The sequence below is a fragment of the Diospyros lotus genome, chromosome 7, assembly GCF_014633365.1.
Source record: "Diospyros lotus cultivar Yz01 chromosome 7, ASM1463336v1, whole genome shotgun sequence".
NCBI lineage: Eukaryota > Viridiplantae > Streptophyta > Magnoliopsida > Ericales > Ebenaceae > Diospyros > Diospyros lotus.
Window position 1 is genome coordinate 6,422,349 of NC_068344.1, and position 7,837 is coordinate 6,430,185.

Below are 7,837 nucleotides of genomic sequence, written 5' to 3' on the forward strand. Positions count from 1 at the left end.
GACGTTCGGAATTGGTTGACAGTGATTCATAGGCCCGCAATGAGAGAATGAACACTAATGCAAAGAGGAGAAATAAATAATAAGTCGCACACAAGAAAGTTTTTACGTGGTTCGACCATAATGATGCCTAGTTCACGACTGTTCTCTAGTTATTCCGGCAGAGTGACAGTATATCATTATCGTCCATCCCCCTTACAATGGTTTTTTGAACCCTATTTATAGTGTGGGATGTTTACAATTTTCATAAAATCCAAAATAAGAGGATAATATTATGGAGACAAGATGTCCTTATCAATTCCATAAAATCGGGAATGGATTCCGCATTGTTAGGTATCTGATTGCCTCAGATAAGACAAGTGGACATCACCTCCAATTATTTCGTAGCCTTTTTGTTATGCAAGCTGAATGGTTTGGCCAGCAAGTTGACAACATCGTTGGGAGCTTGCTTGGTTGCGCGATCTGAGCTCCAGTTTCGGCGATGTGCGACCTTGATCTAACAAACTCAACCTCGGACCTGTTGGGCTTCAGGAGGTTGGGCCGGCCTGTTGGGTCGAGTCCAACCCATAAGAAAGGTGGTTCGAAAAATACCCATAACACTAGCCCCCTAGCTCGCAGTGCGATCTTCGGACTGGGAGCTGATGTATGCCCATTGATTTTGGACTATTTCAGTTGTCAATCCGCCTTTTAGATTTCTACCCAATCATTTTAAATCACGTCGTTTGATGCTACACACCTTGTTCGAGGCGCATTTAATGTGCGCGTTCCTCGTAGCTGCTTAATCATTATGCTCATAGGCCCCATAATTTTATGTGTCGCTGTAAGATCTAGGGCAGCTCGTCGGTCTCTCAGATCAACGGCATAACAGCCCAACATATATAAGCGTGAGAGAATTCTTTTCCTTCTCACTATGTCATTTTGAAACAATTTTTACTTCTACACTCTCCTTCCTCCTCAAAGACTCTTGACGAAGCTCTTCCGACTACGATCGTCTGGGTGTCCACTGTCATCCAAGACTTACTCCAGGCTCTCATATTGGCAAGAGGTCCACCAATAGGTATGTTTCTCGCGACCTTCATCTCTTTCTTTCGTTGGGTCGTCTGTCGTCGGTTAACTATCCTTATCCCTTTGCCTTCGTGATTATGTCGGCGTCTTTCTTTTGAGTCACCCCTCATCTTCTGGTGCACCAATTTGAATTTGTTTGTTAGGTATTCTCTGAGCCTTCAGGCTTGATGAATTTATGATTAATTTTTCATGGAGTACCGAGCTTGTAGTCTTAGCCCACCGCCCTAAGCGACACCCTGTTGCAAAGCACATGACCTTTTAAATAGAGAATATCTTTAGGGTTTTTTGGTTCTTCGAGGTATGGTCCGCAAACTGCGGACTAACTATTCTTTCTTTCATTATAGATGTCCATTTTTGTTCAAGGGAACTTAGGTCAAAAGCGCTGCAACCACATCCTAGGAGAAGACGATACCTCAAATTTTGAAGATTGCATCGTGGTAGAAATGCATAACACCGAGGGGACGAACTCTTGAGCTGGGGAGGTCGAGAAAGGGATGGCTTCAGAGACTGCCCTGACTGTCAGTGGGCAGGTTGCTAAAGAAGGCCAGGGGCAAGAGGTCTTCAAGAGGTTCCCCTCCAAAACAAAGTTTCCAGAGCTGGAGACCTATACTCGAGAGTTCAACTTTTCGAAGGACTGGGTTTAGTCCTCAGTACATCGAGTTTGGGTTTAGGTTTCCTGTCACTCCATATCTTCTTAACCTGTTGAACGAGCTCAAGCTTGCAACATTTCAATTAACCCATAACTCCTATGCACAACTCACATCCTTAGCTATCTTGTTCCTTAGGAACGACCTTTCTTCTCCATCACCCAAACTTGTAAAATTTCTCTATTCTTTTAAAATGGCCAAGGGTGGGTTGTACGACTTGACAGCTCGTCCTTCAACCTACAAAGCCATTCTTCCCTAGGGAAGGCCCAAGGTGAAGTCCAATGTGGGCAATTACAAGTCCTATTGGTTCTTCATTTCTTGCCCTTCTCTTCAGTTAATCAAAATTATAGCTTCGCTCTAGCTCCGAGTAAGGGCACTCCTGCTTGCATGGATTTTTTTTTTCACGTCTTTACTCTGTTGCATAGACTTTGGAAGCAGAAGGCCAATCTTATTGGCCAGAGAGGTCAAGATTCTCGATCTTTTTGTTGCTGCGGGGTCAGGTTTAGAAGACCACGAGTTGACAGACGAGCTGCTTAGGGAGCACCAGCTCGCCCCTCCTCTTGACGCTAAGGTCATAAGGGGAGAGTTTATTGGAGTTCAAGGAGCAAAGCCCATCCTGTCTACCATTGAGTTAGCCGAGGCCAGCAACAACAAGGAGGGAGAAGGTCTTGCTGTAGAGATAATGAAGCTGAACCTTCTCAAGCCTAACCAACCCGCTGCCGCATCAGGTGTTGTTTTTTCTGCGGCCCCGAGCTCCAGCTGGCAGGAAGAGAGGTCGAAACAACAACAACAATGGCCATGACCCTAACAACAACAATAACAACAGCCACAATAGCAACAAGCCCTCATTCCCCTTTGAACAACAGGGGGCTGGCAGAGGTCGCACAACCTACTAGTGCGAATCTCAATTTATTGTAGCCCAACTACTTGATCTGTGTCTTGGGGGTAAAGAGAATCCATCTTACCTAAATGCTCAAGAAGAGAACATTAAGAGAGTAGACATTTTCTCTTTCCTTGATTTTAAATAAGCAATAGAAGAGAATCCATCTATAAGGAGAATCCATCTGTAAGGATTATCTAAGAGACATTTCCCCTGTTAGATTAATCTTAATCAAACTAGAATTTGAGGATTTATCCCAACAATTTCTTCTTCAACTCAAGTTCTCAAGCATAGCCACAATTCAATCCATAACAAAAATCATTGGATAAAAAATGATGCAAGGCTAAGCAAGTTGGGACATACATTCCCAAACACGTTGACTATCAATCTCCAGTTAGTTCATCTATTCATTAAGCTCTCCAGTGAGTATCTTTAGTAATAAGGACTCTTCAATGGTTACTGGCATCCTCTCTTTAACTGTAACCTTCTTTCATAATAGCGATAACAACAGTATCATCATCCTTGTGGAAAATGTAGCAAAACCCTTTTTTGTTTCAAGGTAGTAGGTGAAAACAATCTTTAGTAGGTCTCATGGCACTACTTAACTATAGCTACATAGTGTTTCTCTCTTCTCTAGGTCTTCTCTAGTAATCAGTAATGGTTGATAACTTTTTCTCCAATTGTAACAATCTCGAACTTTAGCAATGCATGCAGATTCGTTGACAACAACTTCAATAGTCAACCCTTCCTTAATGTCATGAAGGACCACAATAGTACATGGTTTGGCAACACATGAAATGAAGTCAAATTTTCTTTTTCTTTTTTTTTAATACAATGCAATCTTAAGGAGGCCTATTCTTAACAAATTAGAAGTAGTCATATCAACTTTTGGTCACCTAAATATTAAATTTCCTACTCAATGAGGAGTATGAGAGATGAAGAGAGACCAAAAGGTGTCTCTTGAAAGCTTAATTTTTTTCTCAAATTGTAAGAGAAGAATGTTAGTAACCCCCTAAAGTCTACAAATTTTGATGAATAACCCCCAAGCTTCCCTAAATTGCATCAAGGAGCTCATCATCATTTTACTTGTTGTGAATGAACCATAGAAAACTCTCAAGTTTGGTACCTTATTGTTGAGGAACTTCCATGATAGGTTAACTAGGTTGATATAAAAATACTCAATAAATTTTTCCCTAAATTAAAGCCATCCAATATTCCAAGGATATAGATCCCTATATCACCATGCATTAGCTCAACATTGATTCACAAGCGAAACTAATCGCACCAAAGAGAAGGTACCTGGCTTAAAAGAAACAAGCTATAGTCAACAAGGTGGATAAATTGTTGGTAGGCTTTATCTAAGAGTGCATTCCTTATCCAAGATTCACAATGTATATAATAATGGTGAAATGACCAAATAGGAGTTGCTACATGTTCAAAGACATTGCCAATCTTAGTCGTGCCTACCCTAAAGATGTTTTTCCATTGCCAAGATTAACAAGCCAGTGGTCATCATGGTTAGCAATTAGCTTATGAGCATTATGGGCGACTACTTGATGTACAATTGAGAAAAAAAAAAAAAAAACTACTCAAGAAGGATGATTGGCATGCAACTATCATCAACAACAAGTGATTTCATTGCTACGTACACTATATTAATGTCATTCGAATTGAAAACCATTAAGACTACCTACCAATGTTTGGTCAATGCATTTTGAAAAACTACTTAGGGAGGAACACAAATGCCAATGTGAGTGACTTTCTAGCCTAAAGTGAGAAAGTTGTTGATCACCAACAAATAGGGAAAGCTTCAAGTATGAACAATATCCAATTGATTTAATTTTTTAATCTTATTTCAATTATGAACAATATCCAATCACTATATTTATGTTCCTTTCTCTCTAGGGCTCAAACCTTGGAGATGAAGATTTGCGTTACCGTTATGACTTTATATCGGTCACTTGACTCAACCTATTTCTTTCATTATTGTTGGAAAAGTAAACCAAAATAATTTTTCTACAGAATCATTCATGTACTGAACTTATTTGAGTTAAATGTCTCTTAAAATTCTGGTGATTGGATGGATGTATTCAAAGAACCATATTAATTCTTTTGTAATTTTCTATGTCATATAGATGTATAAATTGGACTATAATCTGATGTATTTTGTAAGGGGCATTGAAATAGAAAATATTTCAAATTAAATATTCTATCTTTTTGCCTTCAAATTGGTATCAAAGCTCACCTTAAATAATAGGATCAACGATCTGAATACAGCAACAATAGTGACAACATATTTTGGAAGGAAAAAATGGCAAATTCAAATAATCTAGTTTCTCTTATCCCTCGTTTTAATGGGGAAGATTATGATTTTTTTTTTTTTTTTGGTTAATGGGGAAGATTATGATTATTGGAGCCACAATATGAAAGTTTTGCTGAAAGCATTAAAGTTGTGGAGCACTATTGACAAAAGCTACATAGAACTAGAGAATGAAGATGGATTGACTCAAGCACAAAAAAATGGTTTAAATGACAAGAGAGGAAAGAAAACAAAGCTCTCTTCCATATCTACAAAGCAATTGAAATACCGGTGTTTAAATGAATCTCCAAGGTAGAAACTTCAAAGCAAGCATGAGAGATTTTACAAACTACAAATCAAGGAGAAGAGAAAGTAAAAAAGGTACAATTGCAGTCTTTGTGGTTAGAATTTAAGAAACTTGAAATGAAAGAAGAAGAAAATGTGTCAAATTACTTCACAAGAGTGACCTCTATAGTAAATCAAATGTCATTCAATGGTGAGATTTTACCAAATCAAAAGGTCGTGGAGAAAATTCTTCGAAGTTTGTCACAAAAAATTGACTTTATAGAAACCGCTATTGAAGAATTTAAGGACTTGTCATCACTTTCATTAGATGTGTTGCATGCATCATTAAAATCTCATGAATTGTGGGCAAAACACATGACTCTTCCTTCCCCTGACCAAGCTCTTAAATCTCAAATTTCGAGAGGCCTTGGTTCGAATAATTTCAATGGACGAGGAAGGGGAAGAGGAAGATCTAGAGGTTAAGGAAGAGGCTACAATTATCGTGGAAAAGGAAGAGGAAGAGGATTTCAAAGTGGTAGAAAGTCTAAAGAAGAAGAAAATCATGACCATACAAACAATTTTCAATGGGGACAAGGCCAAGGATATCAACAAAGATGTAAAAAAGAATACATTTAATGTTATAATTGTCATAAACCTGTACACAAAAGCAGTGATTGTTTGTATAAACAAAAGAATACATTGAGTGCTATAATTGTCACAAATCAGGCCATAAGAGCAATTAGTGTTGGCATAAGAAGAAGGATGAAAAAGTTGGAACAAGTTTTATCCATCAAGATGTCACAATCGAGAACAATAATTGTGAAACTTTATTGCTTACATGTCATGATAATCACAAGAATGATGTTTAGTATTCGGACAGTGGTGCTAGTAAGCATATGACAAGAAATAAATCATTGTTTTCCAAATTATTGGAATCAGACTTGGGGCATATTACAATTGGTGATGCAAGAACTTATGCAATTAATGGCATTGGAGATATTACAATTGAAACCAAAGGTGGAAAATTTGAAAAGATGTATGATGTATATTATGTTCTTGGTTTGAAAAGTAACTTACTCAGTGTTGGTTTTCTTTGAGAAAAGGATTTAATGTTAATTTCCATGATAATATGTGCACTTTGATGAGAGGAAATCAGATTGTGGAAAAAATTTCTTTGGCATCAAATAATCTGTTCCATATTCATCTTAAAGTTAATAGCATTACCACTTGGTTTGCTAACATGAAGGAAGGAATCTCCAAGTTGTGGCATGATAGGTATGGTCATTTAAATTACAGAGGCTTGAAGTTGTCATCAACAAAGCACAGATGGATGGTCTTCCTCAAATTAATCAAGTTCATGATTTGTGTGAGGCATGCCAACTTGGAAAACAACATAGAGATTAGTTCCTCACAAGTCATCTTGGAGAGCCAATCAACCACTTCAACTTGTACATTTAGATTTGTGTGGACCAATGTCAACTTCTTTTCTTGGAGTGATCTCAATATAAGACATGAATTGACTGTTCGATATACATCGCAACAAAATGGTGATTGTGAGAGGAAAAATTGAACAATCATGGAAATAGCAAGATGCATGATGAAAAGGAAAAAACTACCCAGATAATTTTAGGCAGAGGCAGTTGCTTGTGCAAAATATTTGATTAACAGGTCACCTTCAAAAGGTTTGCAAAACATGACTCCAAAAAGGATTTTTAGCAGCCTTGCTTATGCTCATATTCTTAATGTAATGAGAACTAAATTGGATGATAAAGCTAAAAAATGTATTTTCATTTGTTACAATGAAAGGTCTAAAGCTTATAAATTGTTTAATCCGATGACAAAGAAAGTTGCGATCAGTAAAGACATGAAGTTTGAAGAAAATGTAACTCTTGAAGGATTAAACAAGAGCAAATAGAGAAGATGTTAAAGAGGTTTAACACGTTGGATTCAAAAAAGGGATAGTCAGGTTGGAGTTCATCTTTCTAAGGAGATGTCCCCTAATACTCCTAAAGAGAGGAATCATATTAGTAAGGTATCTTATGCTTCAACGGTTGGGAGCCTTATGTATGTGATGATATGTACGAGGCCGGATATTTCATATGTTGTGAGTGTTGTAAGCCGATATCAATCCTATCCCGGTGATAGTCACTGGATTGCAGTGAAACATATTCTAAAGTACTTGTGAAGGACTAAAGATATGCTACTGATTTATGGAGGGGGTGATTTCCATGTGAATGGATTCACTTATTCGGATTTTCAATAGGATGATGATGATCACAAATCGACATTTGATTTTGTATATCTCTTAAATGGTGGCACTGTGAGGTGGAAAAGTTTTAAGCAGGTAATCACAACAGATTTGACCATTGAAGCTGAGTATGTTGCGACATGTGATGCTGCTAAAGAAGCTGTTTGGATCTGAAAGTTTCTTTCAGAGGTTGATGTGGTTCCATCTATTATGTCACTAGTACCTTTGTATTGTGGCAACAATGGAGCTATCATGCAGACGAAGGGAGTTAGGTCTTATCAGAAGTCCAAATACATTGAGCGTTAGTTTCATTTGATTTGAGAGATTATAGCATGTGGGGACGTGTAGCTGCAGAGAATAGATTCAACGAATAATATAACTAACCCACTTACCAAGGCTATAACTCAATCACAACT